The sequence below is a fragment of the Periplaneta americana genome, chromosome 13 (assembly GCF_040183065.1).
Source record: "Periplaneta americana isolate PAMFEO1 chromosome 13, P.americana_PAMFEO1_priV1, whole genome shotgun sequence".
In the NCBI taxonomy this organism is placed as follows: domain Eukaryota; kingdom Metazoa; phylum Arthropoda; class Insecta; order Blattodea; family Blattidae; genus Periplaneta; species Periplaneta americana.
Window position 1 is genome coordinate 51,857,145 of NC_091129.1, and position 22,780 is coordinate 51,879,924.

The following is a 22,780-nucleotide window of genomic DNA, read 5'->3' on the forward strand; positions in this document are numbered from 1 at the left end:
GGAATAATAGGTGCCATTGACTGCACTCATATTAGAATAACCTGTCCCAATCGTGAGAGAATCGTGAGAGATCTGTTGTGTACATAAACCGGAAGGGATTCTATTCCATTAACTGCCAAGTAAGTAACGACAAGTGTTCCTAAAAAGTAATTTGTTGCCTCACTACTCATCCTAGTGACAATATTGCTACCAAAAATATCAATTTCCGTACATAGACGTTAGATGACAATATTATATAGAAGCATTTTCATTTGATTGCAGGTGATATGTGACGCAAAGATGAAAATCAGGAGCATTGTTGCTCGCTGGCCTGGCTCAACGCATGATAGTAGAATATTTCGGACGCTAAATAACCTGAGATGTTGATACAGCGTTATAAAATAACTCAATTATATATACAGCAGTCGCCCTCAACATTTATGGCAACAGCAAGTCAATTTCATCTTTCATCTATTATAACGGATGTAAGCGATATGTTCCTGGTTCCTGGGCCGGTTTTTCCCAAACCGTAAACCAATATCAGGTAATCTACATCGAGTCCTAGTCTCACCCCATCTGGCCAAAAAATTGTATATCTCTTAACTTGTTTCACATCTCATCTTAAAGCAACACTAATGTAAGATCTATGATATATAATAAATGAAATTTAAGAAATTAAATTAAATTGGCAATGTTAAAATTTTTTGAAGTCATGAAACAAAATGATGATTTTCATTCTCTCTTTTCGCAATAGTCCGCTTCTTTTGTAACTCTACACTTTCAGAAGCTACCTTTTTTAAAATATCTGTTAAATTGTTTCACTTCCTTTCTATGTTTGGAGATGTTTTTTTACTCTACATTCATAAAGCAATTTAAAATGAGGTCTCTCAATAAGTCTACTCTACTAATGGAAATATCGTAATTAATAAATTTAGCTTTTAGTTTATAGCATCGTGCTGGAAACTTTTAAGGGGATACAACTAAATAGTGTTCTGTTTCTTTGGACCTCTACAAGTTATAACATCAAGCACAAAGCTGAATAATTTCTCGTTATATATTACGTAGTCAAAGACTGACTGCGTACCTCTAGCATTCCATGTGTATGTGTAAATGATTTTATGTTTAAAAAAGTAGTCATCATCTTCATATCATTGTAAGTTACAAAATCTCCTAATATTGTTCTTTGTTATTATACATTATTTCACCGTGCTTTCTGATATGTGATGTCTACGTATTTCACTGATTCCAAATCTTGCATTCAAATCACCGAAAAATTGTAACGTATCAGATATACAAACTGCGTAATATTTACTTAAACTCTACATTAATGGAGTAAAAGTCTATACTCTATTTTATTTAATTACTAACTGGAAGCACCCAGCGTTGCCCGGGTTTTCCTTTCTACTTCTATTTTTAATTAAACTGGTTATTAAATTTTCGGAAATCTCGGAAACCTAACTATAGACAACCAAAACAAATTGTCTTTACTTAGGGCCGTATTCATAAACGATACTTTCGATGAAGATTTTCCAAAGTCGACTTTCGTAGTAAAGTTTAACTTTGTTAAAAGTCCTATTCATAGACAATACTTCTGAGACTTTGACTCTGAGGTAAGTCGAGATTTGACGATCTTGTTCTAATGTTAGCAATCACAATCACTACTTTCTAAACGAATTAAACTAACAGATAATTGAAATAGAGTATGCATTGCCACAATCAAAGCCATCTTCTGATTATCTTTTGAAACACAAATCAATGAAACGATTAGACATTGGTACATGTTAAGCGATTGTTAGCCGTTCTTGCAGCTTTACATAAGAATGTGGGCTTAGTGTGAAACTAACGTAAGTAAAAAATTGATATTTTTAGATCTTTACACCAATAGACAACAGTTCGTTCTTCTACTTGGTCACATAAAATCGTAACTCAGTTCCGAACAGTCTTGTACTCGTATATAATACAATAAAATTCGTAATTGCAAAACATAATGGTATAGTTCATCTGAAATAGTATTGCCTGCTAAGAATTTTGTTGTGAATAAAACATCGATTGTAATTACGTTAGGTTCACATTAGGCCCTCGAATTATTTCATTATAAAATAATATTATTCTGAAAATATGTAAGATAAGAAGATGCCACTAATGACAGACTACTTAAAAATTACTAGAAATCAATATACAGAAAACACTATTATGACGACCGCAGAGTTAAAAATTAACTGCTTATCGAACAGTATAAACTATCCTCTATAGAATTAAATAGTAAAATCAATATTAAGCCATCAATTACCTGTAACGTAAAATAGCGATGAAATAAGAAATTCAATTATTGGTGGAATAGATTATCCCCTTTGATTATTATTCATAAATGAATGTTGAAACATGACGAGGATATCTAATGCTGCCTGTTCATCAAATCTGTACAGTGGCGGTGCATCAATAAGAGCACAAGAGCACGTGAACACCTTGTTTCCATTAATGCACGACTAGTTTTATTATTTGATACCGTATTGACGTAGTGGGGATGTATAATATCAGAATCGAGCATTTTAAATTTCCCGCATCTTGCATAAGCTTCTTATGTAAACTTGGCAACATCCGTTCACGTACAAGCCGTGCTCTTTTCGAGATGATTACAGGAATTTCACGCATGCGCGGGAGAAAATTGTCTTTAGCTGGCCGCTTATGACTCGTCAAGAGCACAAAGCGTTAAGTGAACATGATGAGTATCTATCCTACAGATGTCAGGTGCATCGGTGCCTATCGTTCGCGTGCTATATCTCGAGGAGGAAATTTAAAAGCCTGTAGATGTCAGCATCTGACTGTAGGAAAGTTTACTTTACGCAGATGTGTGTACAGTGCTGCTACGAGAGTGTAGTTTGTGAATTACTATACTTCAGTATCGGCATAATAGCATAGTTTGACTTTCAAACACGTGCTGGCTGACTGTGGTGGTGGTATAAATTTAAGTTATCTGTATGGTAGTATATAATATTTAAGAATAATATTTACTGGCATGTATTTATAGGAATCTATGCGAATGGGATTATAGTACTGGTATAGGCTGTAGTGTATCAGTGTGTTGTGAATCAAAATATATTACTGAACACACGCGTTTGTAAATAACGGGAATGTCGTATGTATTCATTATTAACAAACATAAACAATGAACTCTGTTCAATGAAATTTGGAACAGTAAAGAACTGGGTAAACTGACTTACCAGGAAAAATTGGAAATAGAAAGACTGAGTTTCATTATTATTACTATTATTATTACTCTTATTATTATTATTATTATTATTATTATTATTATTATTATTATTATTATTATTATTATTATTATTATTATTATTATTATATGTCGTTTTGAATTTATATACGGTTTTTTCGATAGTGAAACATTGGAATCATGACATTTCATATTAGACTAAACGTACAATTTCAAATTCTCTTCGATTTTGGAACCACAAAATTGTGAACACACATAATATTTTATGACGAGCCGTCACTGAATCTGTATTTTGATTATTAGAAGCTTTCTTCGGTAAAGGATTGTCATGAGGACAAAGTATGCTCTAACAATTTGTGTTATTGCATAAAAAATTAATATTACACATGTAAGTCTTATCGAAAACTAATAACAAGAGCATGACAAAGAATTACAGTATACAATTACTTACTTACTTACTTACTTACAAATGGCTTTTAAGGAACCCGAAGGTTCATTGCCGCCATCACATAAGCCCGCCATCGGTTCCTATCCTGTGCGAGATTAATCCAGTCTCTATCATAATATCCCACCTCTCAAATCCATTTTAATATTATCCTCCCATCTACGTCTCGGCCTCCCTAAAGGTCTTTTTCCCTCCGGTCTCCCAACTAACACTCTATATGCATTTCGGGATTGCCCATACGTGCTACATGCCCTGCCCATCTCAAACGTCTGGATTTAATGTCCCTAATTATGTCAGGTGAAGAGTACAATTACAGTACGGTATACAATTATACAAATTAATAGGGAAATATAAAAATTTACAGCTGTAAGTTATAACAATGATTTCTTAGAAGAGTTGAGGATTCTGTAAGAGCTAACAACATAATTAATTTTGATCTATGGATTTTTTATTATATATTTGTCAAAATAACTTTAAGAAATGAGAAACAGTTTTTCTGGCTCCTATCTATTACTTTGATTTATCTATATTTATATTTTTCTAAATAATAGGGATGTTGGGCTCGTAAATCTTTTCTTTTCTTTGTCAACATTGTTAGGTTGATCGCTGTACCTTTCAAAGTGAACAGTTGAGTCGATCACTAATTGCTTTATAGGCCAATATATCAATTCTTCTATTGCTTCCATTCTCTGCCTCATGTACTATGAATCATACGTCTTTAAATTTATGACCCATATGGATAATGTGTGGATACTTCCAGCCATATCTCAAGGAAGAGGAAATTATAGATGAAATTGAAGAAGCAATAGTTAAAGTGCCAAGGTACGAGCCCCTGCTTATAGCAGGCGATCTAAATTGCCGTCTGGATACCCCACTAGCTAAAACGGAAAACGTACTCTCCTATATAAATAGTGAAGGGCTCTCTGTTGTGAATAACAAAACAGAGAAAACTTACTATAGCCCAAATGGCAGCAGCACCATCGACCTGGTCTTTGTAAATGAAGGAACCAAAGTAATATCTCACAAGGTTATCACTAATGTTGCTGTGAGGAAACACTTACCCGTAGAAACCATTCTACAGCTTGGAAACACCTTCGGAACCACGGAAACTTCTAGAGCCAAAATCCCAAGGAAACTAGATGTGGGAAAGATTCAGGAAAAGGACTTGGAAAATGTAATTAGCATCATCCAAGAAGGAGACGTGGATACCGCACTGGAGACTATCGAAAAACGCATGAAAGAAGCCATCCCTCACCATAAAGACAATACCTGTACAAGGAAAGCTAAACCATGGTTCAATGCCGAATGCTATAGTCAGAGGAAAGACACACTCAACGCACTACACTCAGCTAGGGAGTTGAAGACAGAAGCAGCCTACAGGAATTACGCCGACAAAAGGCGAGGATACAAAGAGACTGTAAGAGAGGCAAAAACAACATACCATCTGAGCAAAGAAAAGAAGTTAATAGAAGAAGCAGAATCGGATCCATACAAAGCATTACGCCAAAAGAATCCCAGATTCCCGAAGACAATACCAATACAGACGTGGACGCAACACCTAAGTAGCATCGTAGGTGCGAAAGATACACGCCCCAAGATCGACTCATCACCAGCTGTAGGCTTCGAACCCATTAATGAAGAGGGGGTAACATATACCATAAAAATGAGCAGACCAAATAGAGCACCAGGTCCTAACCACATCACAAATGAACACTTGAAGCTCGCGGGTCCAATCATGGTGCCGGCATGGACAGCACTCATGAATGAATGCCTGCGCACAGGGCAAATCCCTGCACAGTGGAGAACAGCAATAATCAAAATGCTATATAAAGGAAAGGGAGACCCCAAGAACCCAGACGCCTACAGAGGTATTGCTTTGGAAGATGTGCTGTTGAAAACTTTCACGAAAATAATAACAGGTCCCTTGGCAGAAATGATAGACCCGAGTATCCCAGAGGAACAATTTGGATTCAGGGAAGGAAGATCGACCATTCAAGCTGTCCGATGCCTCCAAGAAGACATGCAAGATGCACTGCGACATCCAAAAGGAAAGCTGTATACAGTTTTCGTGGATTACAGCAAAGCGTTTGACACCATTAACAGAAACATGGTAATAAAGAAACTGGGCTCGATGATTGGAACAGGTCATTACGTCACCAGAATAGTAAACAACATATTGCACAAAAACAGCTTAGTAATCGACGACAGCGTCACATACTCAGAACCTATAGAGCAAAGTATCGGGGTGTTGCAAGGCGACCCACTAAGCCCCACGTTATTCAATGTAGCAACAGCTGATATTGTGAACAGTGTTAAGCTAGATGGAGTCAGCATGTATATATATGCCGACGACATGGCCCTAGCGTCCACATCACGGCAAAAGCTTCAGTCCTCGCTAGACCAATTATCAATAAGGGCCCGAGAGAACGAATTAGCCATCAATGTAGACAAAACCGTATCCATGATCTTCCGCCGAGGAGGAAGAATAGCAGCTGAAGATACATTCCGTCTGGAGCACAGGGAGCTACAAAATGTAACCCAATTCAAGTACTTAGGAATCACCCTCCAAACGCATGGGGATACGTATACACAACATGTAAATGAAAGAACCATACATGCTATAAAAGCAATGCATGAAGTACAGCATGTAAGCAAATTATCGCTAGAGACAGCCATGACATTATTCAAAGTCAAAATCAGCCCTATATTGCAATATGGTCTGAACATCATATGGGAGAACCTTACAAAGAGCAATTTAAAACGCATAGAACGAGTGAAGGCAACATTTATTAAAAGAGCCCTGTCCATATCAAAATATGCTCCATCACGACTATGCTACGAAATGTCAAGGGAACCCTTCTATATTGAAGATTTGAGACACCAACTACTGCTCCCGTCCACTGCCCAGTACGAGAATCTCCTACAGGAACTCCGAACGAAGAGGTCACAAATATGGAGCGACTTCTATACAACAGAGGCCATGCTGTCCGACGAGTGGAAGAGACCGTACTACGAACTCAGACACACCATCACACGCTTCGCAGTGCATGGTTTTCATTTCAAGATCTGCAAAACGACAGGCTACCATGAGCCCAGTGCAGAGTGCGTGTGTAAATTGTGCGAAGGTGCCTGTGAAAGATACCACGCCCTCTCATGCAAACTAAGAATCGAATCACTAACGAGTTTCTGTAGTGAATAAGCATCCATGGAACGAACACACAAAATATGCATATTTTGCGCTTTTCTACCTATTATTATTAAATTTATTATGTCTATTGTTACGTAGAACCTCTCCTTATGGATAGCGAATGTCTGTTGCCTGCAATCGGAAGAATGAAAATTGCTTTACAGAGTGGAAGTGAAATAACCATACAGATTGAAAGGCATTATAGGGTACACTGAAATGGATAGAAAACCTATATTATGTTTTGTGATTAAATGCACGGTTAATTAGAGAATTAAGTTCGAATTTTCAGCAGTCCGACATCACCACCGCGAATACACGCTTCTCGTCATACAGATGTAAGAGGTCAACGAACTCGGTAACTCGGTGTCTCGTTAGATGTACTGTTTTGTGGCTCTGTGTTGCAACCAACTCGCAGCGTGCAGAAACTTTAATTTACAGATTTTTAAAATTAAATTTACACGAAAACCATCCACAATATTGCAATACGCCAGAGGGATAAATTATTTATTATTGCTATTCGCTCTGAAATCTGCAAGGCTATTTCACTTCCACTTCGTATTTATTTTCCTCTATGTATTTAGAATATAGTTTTTCATAATAAAATATAAATGTTAATTTCATTCGCAACTTGATAATGGAACTGAATTGTTGAGAAACGCGTAACACGCATAATAAGGGAGCATATATTATCTTTTCATGGCAATATACAAGGTGATTCACAAGGAATTACTGCCACTTACGGAGAATATTTTCAGAAACATTTTCAGCAAGAAATGTCATATAAATATGTGTATGTGTCCTATTCTCAATATTTTCAGAGTTACACTAATTGGAAGTTGCTTGCAAAATATATTTATTTTCTTTAATTTTAAGGGTTAACGAATATTACAGATAGAAAATGAACTATTCAGAAATGTAGTTTCTCTATTTCGCTAATATTCTGAAACTAAAAATGTGTTGTAAATCCGTAGTTGCTTCTTATAGATTTTTTTTCGATTTTTAAGTACAAAATAACATTTTTCTTACGCACTTATCACAACAATTGTTACAAATCATGCCTCTCAGGTAAACTCTTGAACACTATACATTAGGATACAAAATTGAACTGTAAAGATTCAACTTGCTAGAAGTCATATGATTTATAACAATTGCTGTGATAAGTGCGTAAAAATAATGAAATTTGTAGTTAAAAATTGAAAAAAAAAATCTGTACAAAGTAACTAGAGAATTAACAACACATTTTTAGCTTCAGAATATTAGCTAATTAAAGAAATTATACTTCTGAATAGTTCATTCTCTAATTGTAATATTCTTTTACCCTTAAAACTAAAGAAAAAATATATTTTACAAACAACTTCAGATTAATATAACTCTAAAAATATTTAGGACAGTACTCATGTTTATATGACAATTTTTGCTCAGAATGTCTTCGGAAATAAGTTCCGTAAGTGGTGGTAACACCTCGTGAATCACTCTGTATATTGTTTGCAGTCCTGCGGTGTGGAGTAACGGTTAGCATGTCTGAACGTGAAACGAGTGGGCCTGGTTTCAGATCTTTGTTGGTACAAATTACCTGGCTGACGATTATTTTTTCTTCAAGTACTGGGTAGCTTTCGGCGCTGATCGTGGACTCAATTCACCTGCATTATCACCATCATATTATTCAGACGCTAAATATCCACATTAGTTGATAAAGCGTCGTAAAATAACTCACTATATATATATATATGTATATATATATACATATATACTGTATATTGTTGGGTAGGAGCAGTTATACATATATTAGAACAAAACATTACTAGAATTTGTTCGTCAGTGGAATCTGTAGCAGTACGTATATTATATCGTCGGCCTACAGGTGAAAGACACTAAGTCGAAAATCATAGTTTTGAGATAAAGGCGAAGGAATAATTCGTTGATATGTAAACTGTATTTGCTGCTATATTTACGAACATTTCAACAAATTTTCTTTGCCGATATCATCATACATCTGTATAAGGGGAGAGTCGGGCAGTATCGGACATCGGGTAATATCGGACAGTGAGTTTCTTTCATCTACCACACGATGATAGTACCTGATTGACATGGTTACGTTTCTGTGATGTCGCATGGAGAAACGTAACCATGTCATTCAGGCACTACCATATGATGGTAGATGAAAGAAACTCACTGTCCGATATTACCCGATGTCCGATATTATCCGACTCTCCCCTAATTCTAATTTGCAGAAAAAATGATTAATTGTTAATTATTTTGTGTTATTTATATTAAATTAATGAGGGATGTTGATGACTTAATGTCTTTCTCCTGATAGTGGACACTTAGTGTGTTTCACCTGACTATTTTAGGCAGTGGACATCTAATTTCAACAGTTGCTGTTGACTCTCCTGCTTAATGAAAATGAAAATGCCTAATGTTGCAGTGTTGGTTGGTTGGTTAGTAGGTTATTTAACGACGCTGTATCAATTACGAGGTTATTTAGCGTCGATGAGATTGGTGGTAGTGAGATGGTATTTGGCGAGATGAGGCCGAGGATTGGCCGTAGATTACTTGGCATTCACCTTATGGTTGGGGAAAACCTCGGATGTTTTAATGTTACTTTTCCTACAGTTACTGACATTTTATCCCAATATACAGTTTACGATATCTTCAGAATGAACGAAATTACTTAATACATTGACATAATTGAAATTGTTGTGATTCGAAAACTATTATATAATCGGTAGTTTATTGAGAGAGTGAAAAAGCTTCTCTTTCCAGACCCATTGGAAATAGATAAGATTTAAGCAAATTACATTTAATTTAAATTATTTTTTTTTTGGAAACCAAATAACATATTTTATACTATTATTGGTGATACAGAAAAATGTAAAAAAAAAATCAAATAAAGAAAACACACCAAATAGAATGACATAATACCATTGATTCATGATTAAAACTCTTTTTCACTCACTGCAAATCAAAATAAAAATATAATTATGTTTTCAATCACAGCATATTCCAATGTTTTTCTAGTGACATATTTCTTGACTGCAAGTCAAGAGTAGGAGATATAAATGATGTACCCTTAGCGGCTCTTTCTTTATCAGCAGATTTTTCAATCACAGAATTGTCTTTCCTGACTATGTGAGAGTAAAAATCATCTTGCAATTTCTAGGCTTTTCATAAACTGTACGTGTTATGCACTGGTCTTTTTTTAGGCTTGAAGAAATACAAATTGAAGTAATTGCAAAAATTTAATCGATAAGTGACGAGGCTAACTGGTCCAACATTTTTACTCAAGCACTCTTCTTTGTAAGCTAACTGGTGCAACATTTTTACTCAAGCATTCTTCTTTGTAAACTAAATGGTGCAACATTTTTAGTCAAGCATTCTTCTTTGTAAACTAAATGGTGCAACATTTTTACTCTAGCACTCTTCTTTGTAAGCTAACTGGTGTAACATTTCTACTCAACATTCTTCTTTGTAAACTAAATGGTGCAAAATTTTTACTCAAGCATTTTTCTTTGTAAACTAAATGGTGCAACAATTTTATTCAATCATTCTTCTTTGTAAACTAAATGGTGCATCATTTTTACTCAAGCATTCTTCTTTGTAAACTATATGGTGCAACATTTTTACCAAGCATTCTTCTTTGTAAGCTAACTGGTGCAACATTTTTACTTGAGCAATCTTCTTTGTAAGGAAAATGTATTTCTTAAATATTCAGATTTAAACTCAAACTTTTACGTTGGGGCGATTTTTTGGTGTTGTGACTTTAGATAGCAAGGAAACTATTTGTGTGAATGTACAACAGGGTCAATATTTTGATCGCTAGTTTTATTTTGGGGGGGGGGTATTTTTTCCTTGTCTGTCACTATTACCAAAATTCCCGTTGTTATCGCTTCCCAAAAAGTTTGCTAGTAATTTTATTGGTACGTATGTTTGAAGTGCACAGTTTTGCAAATTAATTGTGGCACATTCTGATATTGTCTCCATTCATTCCAAAATAATATTGTTTGGAATTTTCACGTTGATCTGCTCTATCATTGCGGAGTCTACGTTCTTTAGGTATATCAATGACTGCGTTATTTAAATTTGAAATCATTTTGTCTGTCGTAATCTATCTCCCAGAATTGTTTGCAATTTTCATTTAGTTCTGAAATTTTACCATAGCAGCCGTAAATTCATTTTGTGCAGTCAACAAATTTAGGAACTTTTGGTGAATGCGGTTTACCTCCTATAGATGTATAATCTTGTATTTTGTCTTTCTGAACCATCACCAGAGACATGTTCCTCACCTTCTGTTTTACCACCACTTCTTCGTCACCTAAATACTCTTTTGTTGGTGTTTCTAGTGAATCTTTCATGGGGTTCTCACTTATTCATACGAAACAATAAAATAATAATAATAATAATAATAATAATAATAATAATAATAGTAATACTACTACTACTATTACTACTACTACTACTACTACTACTACTACTACTACTACTACTACTACTACTACTAATAATAATAATAAATCCAACTTGAAGCAACATTAACATATTCTTTCCTCTTTAAGCAACTGCTAATCGAGTTATTAACCATACAAAATAATAATAATAATAATAATAATAATAATAATAATAATAATAATAATAATAATAATTATTATTATTATTATTATTATTATTATTATTAACCTTGAAGCAACATTATAATCTTCTTGCCTCTTTAAACCACTGCAAATCGAGTTATTATCCACTAAACAGTAAAATAATATGCACAAGAGTGTTTCTAATACAATCATAAATGAAAATGGACATAAATAATAAGATATTTGGTGCAAATTTCCACTTTCGCGACCCAAACCTTTTCAGGGTAACCAATAAGGTAAAGTACCCAAATAAGAGACACTTTTTTTTAACTGCTTATAAATGAGGATGGGAATAGACATTTTTAATCTGAATGAGTGGAATACATACAGCATTTCGTCTATTTTTAGAATTGACAATACAAATTTTAGCCAGTTGTTATTATTACTTTAAATTATAAAAAAAATAAAACTGGGAAATACTGATGATTTGAAAAGGGATTCCAAATAAGAGGCACGTGTGTTATTTAAGTTTATTTTTGAACATGGACAAAAACTATCATCTTTTGGCTGAAAATTGAAGCAATATATAACATTGTGAAGTCATATAGATACTTTAATAAATTCAGGAACATTTTAAAATTGAATAGGTCAGTGCAACAGTGGTCTAACTCCTCTCAACATAAATTCTATTATTTATTTGGAATTTTTCCAAGTGGAATTAAGATGATTTATGAAAGAACACAAAGTCGGTCAAATCGGACATGAATGTACTAATCTTGTTTAGGCTACTATTGCTGATGTTAATATTTTGCTAGAGAAAGAAAAATGATAGAATATTAAATTTCGATCTCCATATTTTAATTTTAAGTTGATTGCACTTATTTTGCCGACCCCTTTAATTGACACAATTCTTATTTCGCTGAATTGAGCAAGTTGGACAAACGAAAGGTTCATCATCAGTGCTGCAGTCTTCGTGTGTCCAACGACGACATTTTGAACACTGAATCTATTTCTACCCCCTGAACTCTGGTGTCCTCTGAAAAAAATTCAGTGCAAAACAAGCACTCTCCATCATCATAATTTTATCCATATTCCGTGTCACTAGAGTTAATTAATTCCATTTCCACATCGAATTCTTCATCACTGGGCGAACTCAAGCAGTGCTTCTTGGACTGAGTTTTTCTGTGATTTTTGTTGTTTTTCGAACAACTTCTTGCGAGCTCCGTCTTTTCTTTGATTTTCCTTATCTAAGCTCTCTCTCATTTTTTTCTAATCAGAACTGATATTATGATAGCTCCTTTTCCTGCCCTGGATGACTTTACATGCGACTACCCACTGGTTGAAGCTTACGGCTCTTGAGGTGGTGGTTGTAGCTGCTGCTTCTGTAGGTCTGTGGTATAACCAAAGTCACCGTTTCTGGCGCGTGAAATAAATAATGAGAACGTTGGACGCGAATAACTTATCTTTGCCATAGTCTATGGGCATTAATGCTGACAACTGTGACTCGCAGATTGCTTACGTCACATCTGTTTAGGAGGTGGTACCACTCTCAGTTGAAGTGGCAACAGATGCCACTGATCCTTGATACACTGACCAGTCAGTCAGTGGACTGGTCAGTGCACTCAAGGACACATCCCAGAAACGCAAAGTGCGAGTGTCTTGCCTTTGACGCAGTCAGTGAACAACAAGACTGACAACTGTGATTGGCAGATTGCTTACGTGACGTGTTGGATGTTACCGTTCTCATCTACACTGGCAAAAAGTGGTCATTGACTGGCTTTTTACTCACGAACAAGCGCCACAAGCGCTGGCACTGGCTGTAGTGGTGATATTTACACAGGTCCAACGAAATTTTCGGAATCAGGAATCACAATTAAATTTAATAGTTTAATAATTACACAAGATTTTATTTGAAATGTATAGAGAATATTTTACGAATTAAGCACTTATGTTTTGATCTTTAAGTAAGGTAAATATTGTCGGACTAGCTCATTATAATTGACTTTAGCTTTTGATGTTATTTTCATCTCAATGAATAATTAATTTTAGTCATTAATAACGATAATTTAATCATTTCAATTAGGTAGTAATTTTTGTAATGAATAATTGAGGACAATGGATAATCAATGATTGACCTAATTCGTAATTAATTTTAATTAATAGTTCAATTAATCTTCCATTGGTTCTTATGTAGATGCTGGCAGACAAACTGACACGACTAGAAGCATTAAAGCTTTTCGTAAACTCTCAAAGGTGAGCATCATAATAATACCAAATAAGGGTTCTAAATAAGAGATATATCTCTTAATAGGACCCCTAGGTATCTCTTATTAGGGAACGGAGTAAATAAAAATGAAATAGCTACCCAGGTCATAAATTATTATCTTCTTTATTAGCAATCTACCTTATTATATGCAACATTTTGCTAGCAATTTTATAAAATTAATAATAAATTTCTTGCAGCTTACATTACCTGCTGCTCTCTTCCTCAACAAAAACCAGTAAAAAGTTCAAAGTGTGAAAAATTACTTTTCCTGCTCTCAGCTTCGTTGCTTACTTTCAACTGAGGTTAGACAAAGTACACAATGTCTTAGAAGCACAAACATTGATTTACCATAGTTGCCGAGGAATGGCAAATTATGCCGGAGAAGTTAACAAGGTATGTCTTATTAGGTCACTGTCTCTTATTTGGGTACTTTACCTGAATAGTTACGTGAAAAACTTTAAGTCAAGTGTTAGATGTAAGGTTTGATTTCAACTGCATAAAACAAGACGGAAATTGACAGGTAAAATCCACTACCGAACTTAGTGTGTTGCACCTGTTTATTTTCTTTCATTTCGCACTTAGTGTAAATTGAAATAATTATTGACCATCTCATAAAGAATTATAGATACGACATAATGGACTTCAACAGACGAAAGATCACGAAATTTTACATAAGAAACATCTAAAACTTGAAATTACTAACAGCTGACTTAGTGTATTTCACCTATAGGCCGACGATATGCTTGTCTACCCTGAAGGTTTAACAGTCTTTGCTTCAGGGAATTATGTTCAAAAATAAAAGAATGCATTTTATGTTTAAAATAAACCACCATGCACTGGTAAACGAACCAGAACGCTGTATTTAGTAGACACACATAATATTTGAATGAGTTATCCTTTCATTTTTTGAATGACAAAACATTAATTAATCAATTACGTCATAAATAAAATTAAAACGAGGACTAAATATCAATAACAACGTATAGATATCAAACAAACATTTGATACTATTCATGAATTTATACACTGAAGTTACATGTTTTAAAACTGCGATAATTTCAGGTCCTGGAAATTCTGAGATTTGTACAATTGCACATTTGCTCAAAATTGTTTCATTCTATTTTGAACATTTTCCAAAATTTTTCTATTGAACGTGATGAATTCGTTAGTTGGTAATGCAAAACTCCTGCCAAGTCTTTACGAATACAGTGTTTTCAGTTGGAAGATCTACTAACAATGTCTGGTGCCTACATAAATTTGTGACGTAGACCTTGCTGGAATGTTTTTTGCTCCGTTCCAAGTGGTTTTTGCTGTTCCACACCTGTTTGTTCTGTATTCAGCGTGTCTAAGAAACCGCATCCTTTATATGCAGGGGATTCTGTCAGATGATGTCGGTGTTTTTTTTTTTTTTTTTTTTTTTTGCCATTCAGCAGAAATATTGGTCAGATGTACATTGTCCCAAATTCTGTGCCAGCGTTGACTAGGAAAATGTTCAACAATACGTTGGGGCTGAAAAGTGTTCTTCATTATGCGTTTGTAAATGAATTTTGTTTCTTGTTTCGTAGGGGATGTGATAAAGTCTGGAGAATAGGACTGTATTAACTGCCATATGTTTTGTACCTATAGACTTTGTCAATGGAGATTGACAATATCAATATGGCATACCCTTAAAAAATATATTTCTATGTATCTATTGGAAAAGTGTAACTGTTGCTGCTCAGTTTGTCTTTCTCCAGGTGATTACTTAACCCCATTCGCAAAGTACAAATTCCTGTGCAAAATCTAAAACGTTGATTTCACTCAAAACCAGTGGATACCACTCATAGAACGATCAAAATGAAAGTATGTGAAAGTATATAGCAACGACACGAAATATCAATAACTTGAATTAGTCTCGCTCTGTGATTACAAGACATAATGCGAAAAGCTAAAAGTCAAACACCAAAATGACTAGCTGCATTCTTTTTATTTGCATCGGAAAGCTCTTGCATAAAAATTATTACAATCTGAAATAGATTGTATTTTAAATTCTGTCATCAAAGTTGTAAATTCCGTCAGAGGAAGAGTGTTGCAAAATTGTATTTTCAGCAGAACTTATGTAAAGATATGGGCTCGTTGTATGAAGACCTTTTTTATCACATGGAAGTAAAATGACTTTCGTAGCGTAACGTGTTGGAATGAGTTTTTCAGTTAAGAGGAAAACTTCTATTAATGTATCTGCAGGGCTACCTCCAAGATGAGAAACCGAAATATGCAAACCTCTTTGCCAATTCTCTTTGACTTCTTACACTAGCTTACCTTCTTAAGACTTTCGAACACTGAAACAGTTTGAAAAGTAGTTTGAAAGGTCAAGATGTTAAGAGGGAGAGGTAAAGTCAATGGATTTATGAAGAAATTTCAGTTTTTTGACAAAATAAATTTGATTCATTGCAGTGTATTAAATAACCCTTGAAAAATAGAGCTATGTAAGATGCGATAACTATGGAGTTTTATTTTGCGGACATGCAATCAAGTTTGCGCAATTTTATACATCAGCTTATTGAGTATTTTCCGGAAGAAACTGAAAACAGTTACTACTAAGTGTACTGAATCCGTTTTTAGACAGTTGCGTTCGACTATATATATATATATATATATATATATATATATATATATATATATATCACATCATCAAGTGTTATACGGTTTAGACAATATTTGGCTGTTCTGAGATCAAACAATTTACGGCTTATTACGCCAGCTCTTCTTTACACGTTTAACGCTTCTCTTCCCACGGAGTTCACAATAGTTGGTATAAGGTGATGGTTCTTTCTTAATAGGTGTTCATGCCAATCTGTCTATAATGTTGTAATTTATCAAATATTCCTCTAACTTTAAGCTGCTCTAGGATTTCCTGTTTCACTTATGATCAGACCGCGGTCCTGGGTACCGAAACGCATGAAGTTACGAAAACCCGGACGACTGTGTTATGTGGATAAGGGGAATGGGAGATGCAGCGTGCAGTTACTCGTTGCCTCAACATGTAAACATTCTATTACAGTAGAGCACAAAATCAATGTTCACGTTTGCATATACAATTATGCAATGCATTTCTAGTACAGAAAATAACAGCTTTACATTAAATGTTTCAATTTACATTATACTATACATGTTCAACAGCCTAAAAGTAATCATTTTCCGTGTGTAAGAAGAAAAAAAAACATACAGTAGCTTCATAAAATACACTTCTTCACTTTCCATTGGACCGAATTACAAGTCTCAGCTGTAGGACTTTTCTTTACATTTTCCTCTGGCATACACGAAGCAGGTTTTTCTGTTGTTCTGTCAGAGACCAAACTTGGCATCCGTACAACATTACTGGGATTGCGCAGGTTTCCAGAACTTAAAATTTCAGTTTGGTGCTGATGTTTTGGTTTTGCAGGATGAATTTCAAGCTCCAAAACTTTTTCCATGCCAAACATATTCTTCTTCGTATCTCTTTCTCTCTCCTGCAGGATAGCGGCACAATTTGTGCCAGGTATACATACTCGTCGACGTATTCCAGCGTCATGTTGTTAATCGTTATAGGGATGTTGTCTCCATTTGTCATTAGTTTAATTTTTTCTGAGCTTTTCTCGCAGAGTGTAGTCAGCATTTGTTGTAGTTTCTGTCTTGGCTTGGCGAAAAGTACAATGTCATCCGCGAAGCGTAAATTTGATAGTATCCTACAGTTGATATTCAGCCCGTATCTCTTTTTGCTCCAGTCCATTTCTCTGAATAGTATCTACTTCTAACAGACAGGTGAATAATTTCGGTGAAATGGGATCTCCTTGTTTCACTCCACTCCCTAACTTAAATGCTTCTCCTTCCACCTCTGTTGGGATTTTTGCGTAACTGTTGATATAGATCTTGCCCAATAGTCTTATAATTTTGTGTTCGACTCCTATTGTGTCTAGAGCTTCAAGAACCTTAGAATGCTCCACTGAGTCAAAAGCCTTGCTGTAATCTACAAATGCAATATATACTTTCATGTTAAACTCGTTGACTTTTTCTGTTATTTGATTTAGTGTTTGCAGATGATCGATGGTACTGAAACTCCATCGAAATTCTGCTTGTTCAGGTAGTTGATTTTCGTCCAAAAGTTTTGTTAATCTACTTGTCAATATCTTCGTGAATATCTTACATAAGCCGGACATCAAACTGATAGGCCTGTAATTGTTCAGGTCATCTTTTGTTCCCTTCTTGTGTAGAAGTATTATGGTGCTTTTATGCCACTGGCTGAGAAACTCTTCCGTTTCTAGTATGGTGTTGAATAATTTTGTACCTGCTTGGACTATTACTTTCTGGTCCCACTTCAGGCATTCGTTGAGAATTCCGCCTTCTCCTGTCGTTTTCCCATTCTTCAAGTGCCCTATGGCGTTTCTGACCTCGCTGATTAGGATGGGTGGACTTTAGTGTTAATAGGCCTATTTCATTGTTTTGTAATACACAGTACTGAAGAATAATATGTCGGAAGTTAAGAGCAAGCAACAATAAGAAATACAGTAATGTACTTTGTTACGAAACAACTGTAACTTACTCTCGCGGTGCCACCTCACCCCACGGGTCATGACGTCATTTATACTCCGTGCGTTCCAAACTTCAATTTGGTGACTAGATGACCGTAGGCCGCGATCTGCTTATGATCTAGTAGCTGATATCCTCCTAATCCCCATTTCACTTCCTTCAATTCTCCTCTCCTGGTTAGCTGTCAGAGTCCAGGTTTCTGAGTCTTAATAGCAACATAGGTACGGCCATATACATTATAACATTTTAATATTGTGTCTTTACAGACCTTATTTAAAAGGTTTTTTTTATTGTACCTAGCATGTGTTGGAATCTTTGCAACTTCGATCCTGGAATACTTTTATACTATAGGTATGAAACATTACAACCGAGGTAGTTAACTATGTGTACTTGTTCCAAGATTTTGTCTTCAATTACTAGCTTAGTTCGAAGATGTTGTTTTCTTTGGAATGCTACAACTTCGGATTTATGAATACTCTTAAATTGTAACCCTCAGCTTTTTTATACAACAACCATACTGTCCTTTGTAAATTATGTTCTGTGTTCGAAATAACAACATGGTCATCTGCAAAGAGGAGATTTGGAGATGTATGCTTAAGTCTATATTTGTGTGTCAGATGTTCTTGCCATATTTTAACTTTATGATTTATGTATATATTAAATAGTGCAGGTGCTAATAGGCATTCTTATCGCACTCTTCGTGAAATAATTATTCTATAGCCTTCACTTCCGAGATCACCATTGTGGATCTTTCTTTTATTATTATTATTATTATTCAGGTACAAACTTTGAATAGATCAAATTAGGTTTTGGGGTATTCCATACTTTTCTAATATTTCCCAAAATTGACATTACTTAACTCTGTTGAATGCTTTTCCATGGTTACATTCTCTGTTTTTTTTTAATAATCTGTCAGACAGAGAAGATACTATTTATGTATGTCCTTCCAGCTCTAAACCCATTTTGTTCTTCAACAAGGAAAGCTTCTAATATAACACATCATCTTTCTGAAATAATTTTTACATATATTTTTTATCCTGACTTAAGGAGAAAAATAATTTGTTATATATAAAGGATTAACTCATTGAAATATGTACCTACTGATGGAATATTGAAACTAGACATTTTTTGTCTGAGAGCATAGATCAGTTTTGAATGAAAAGAATGCAAAACATCACGATCGCATAAGAAGCGCCTACATTATATGTTGTTTAGTTAACTGTCCGAAGACAGGTCTAAGCCTCACGAAGACAGTCTTGCGCTAGCTGTCGTCTAGTACGGATCGCTAGTGTGTTTTGTGTGCGGAGATTCGATACTATACTCTTATAGTTCAGCGAGATTACTTTCGTTTTTTGTTTATAGTATATACTTTAGTATACATATAATTGGTTTAATTTCCACACTTTTGTTTTTCCTTTTTTTTTCTTTTGTGTAACAGAATCAGTGCAACCATGGCTCACATACAACGAAAAAACACAATCAAGATCACATTCCCAGCAGAGGCAGTGAAACCTACGGCATTGGAACTACACAACTGGATTGACGCAGAGTTAAACATCACTCCAGATCAGGTAGAAATGATACAGCTTAATACCTTAGAACGATCAATTTATCTCAAATTAACCTCTGTAACACAGTATGAACGACTTATGAATACATACGAAGGTGAAGTTAACTTCAAATACGAAAATCAGAGTATAATAAAGGTCAGTTTTCAGCGTGCTGACATTAATGCAATTACAGTGCGAATATTTAATGTACCTCCGGAAGTGGAAAATAACTTAGTTAATCAATCATTAAGTCAGTATGGGACAGTGAAAACGATACGTGCCGAACTCTGGAGTACGCAGTACAAATTTCCAGTTAACAACGGAGTTCGCGCTGTGCGAACAGAGATGCAGAAACATATTCCAAGCAAACTAATAATTGGTGGTTATACAGCAGTGATACATTACCCAGGTCAACCGCAACTGTGCTACATATGTGGGGAAAGTTCACATCTTCGTTCCGAATGCCCAAGAAGAAAATTTAGCTTTCCAGTAACTGTAGCAGGTCGGAAACCCCTGCTTAGTGAAGTGGTGGGGGGAATGTCAACAAACGTACGTAATATCACTGATCAGCCAACGAATTTGATAGAAGACCCTGTACAACAGGTAAATGTTAAGGAACAAATGACAAACAGACAGGTGGAAATGCAAACTGAAAATTCAACAACAGGTCTGAATAACGGTGACTCTCACGACACTAGCCCAGTTCGGCCAGAAGACGAACACATTACACCCAGTGTTCCTATGCAAGGAACATCAAGCATGAATACAACTACAGAATACTATACAGAGCTTGCATTGCAAACCCATACAGAAATAAATGATAAGAATAAAGGACAACAGAAAGATGGCGAGGAACAAATGATGGAAGATGATGCTGAAGCTACAGATAGTGATATAGAAATGGAGAAAAACATGTCTGAAAACAACATCTCAATTCCACAACGACAACTACAACAAAAGATAATGGAGCAACCAAGAGATGATTCTGATGGCAAAAAGGAACTGCCCCCGAACAGGGATCCTAGAATGAATAGTAAACAACGAGAGACTGACCGTCAAGAACAAGTTACACAACACGATACCTTAGAACCAAAACAGAAAATAATGAAAAAACATACTACACGAGCAGTACCATATCTTGTTTCTGGTAAATTTCCAACAAAACCGGGGGGGCATACTGATTCAGTATCAATATCTCATACGCAACCATAATGTGTGTAACATTATCCAGATTCATATGTCGATCCTACTCATTCTTGTTCCATAGAAATTAGAATATATTATAACAGAGATACCTATTTATATACAATCATCGAGGCAAACGTGTCTTCCGAAATATAACTAAATATTCAATAACTTATGCAGTCAGATTACTATCAAGGGCAGCGTACATACTTATAGGACGATGTGTTTTTTTAACCTGCAGTGACATGTTCGATGAGCAGTCATACTAATGGCTACTTTCTTAAAGCTCTGGAAACCGCCCAAACCTAACGAAGCTGAGGGAACGTGAAATGCTGAAAATGTCACACAGGTTAAGATTCTGGATCACAATGTACATACCAGGTTAGTGTTCTCTTAAGAAACAACAAATACGATACTGATTACCTTATGTTTTCATATTCGTTTAAGAATTCTATCTTTCTTCTTCCTATTATTATGCATATAATTCGCAACTATGCCACTCTTAACATAAACTTTTTACGAAGCCTCCCTAAACAACAGTTGTTGCGTTCATTCATATACAATAATGATATTGATGTCCTACTATTGCAAGAAGTGAACATTGATAATTTCAACTTCCTGCAGCCAAATTACAATGTTATAAGTAATGTGGGAGAAGCAAATAGAGGAACAGCAATAATATATAGAAGCGGGTTACCCATCAAACAATCTGAATTTCATCCCAGTGGTAGAATTTTATCGATTTTAACAGAAGCCAATGAACTGATAGTTAATGTTTATTTACCATCAGGAACAAATAATAGAACGGAACGGGAACGCGTGATTTCTGGAGATCTTCCTTTCCATCTTCGACACAAATACAATATGCTCATCCTAGGAGGAGACTTCAACAACGTACTTAATGCTAAAGACCAATTAGGCACCTATAACCCGTCCCCAGGTTTGAAAAGAATTTGTGAAGACTTACAGTTGCTTGATTCTTGGGAAGTTTGCCATGGAAACTACGTAGAGTTTACATTCTACCGCGGTAACTCGGCCTCCCGAATAGATAAAATTTACGTTTCTAAACAACACGAAGAAAGAGTGATTCATGCGCGTGTAAGCCCAGTGGCCTTCAGTGATCATCATTGTCTCATAGTTAAAATGGAAGTGGATAATACTATTCCTAAATGTGGTCGCGGATACTGGAAAATGAATGCTGCGTGGTTATATGACGACAACATACGAGATGAGTTTTCGCGAAAGATGGGAAATAGCAAAAAGACGAGCACTGCACTCAAATATGACTGAATTACAAAAATGGCTTAGAATTTATAAACCCTCCATTAGTTCTTTTTTCAAATCACTTGGAAAGGAGAAAGCCTAGGAAAGAAGAAATATGAGCGACTTATACAACACATTACTTCAGGAACTAATTATGAAGCAAAGAGCTGGCCAGAACGTCGAAGATGAAATAAAGAAAATAAAACACCGCATTTTACAATTCCAAGAACACATTATGGAAGGAGTCAAAACTCGATCACGTACTAAAACAACCACGGAGGAGGAGAGAGCATCCTTATACCAGATTGCGACAGAAAAGAACAGAGGTCAAAAGAAATATATCTCCAGTCTAACAACAATAGATAATCGTCGTATTACTTCATGTAAAGAGATACTACATGAAGCAGAATTATACTACACTCGGTTATTTGGATATAAACCGTCTGACGAAAAAGAACAATTTACAGTACTAGAACACATAACAACTTGCATCCCGGAGGAGGAAATAAATCTACTAACAAACCCCATAAGTCTTGATGAAATCTCACAAGCTATAAAAACTT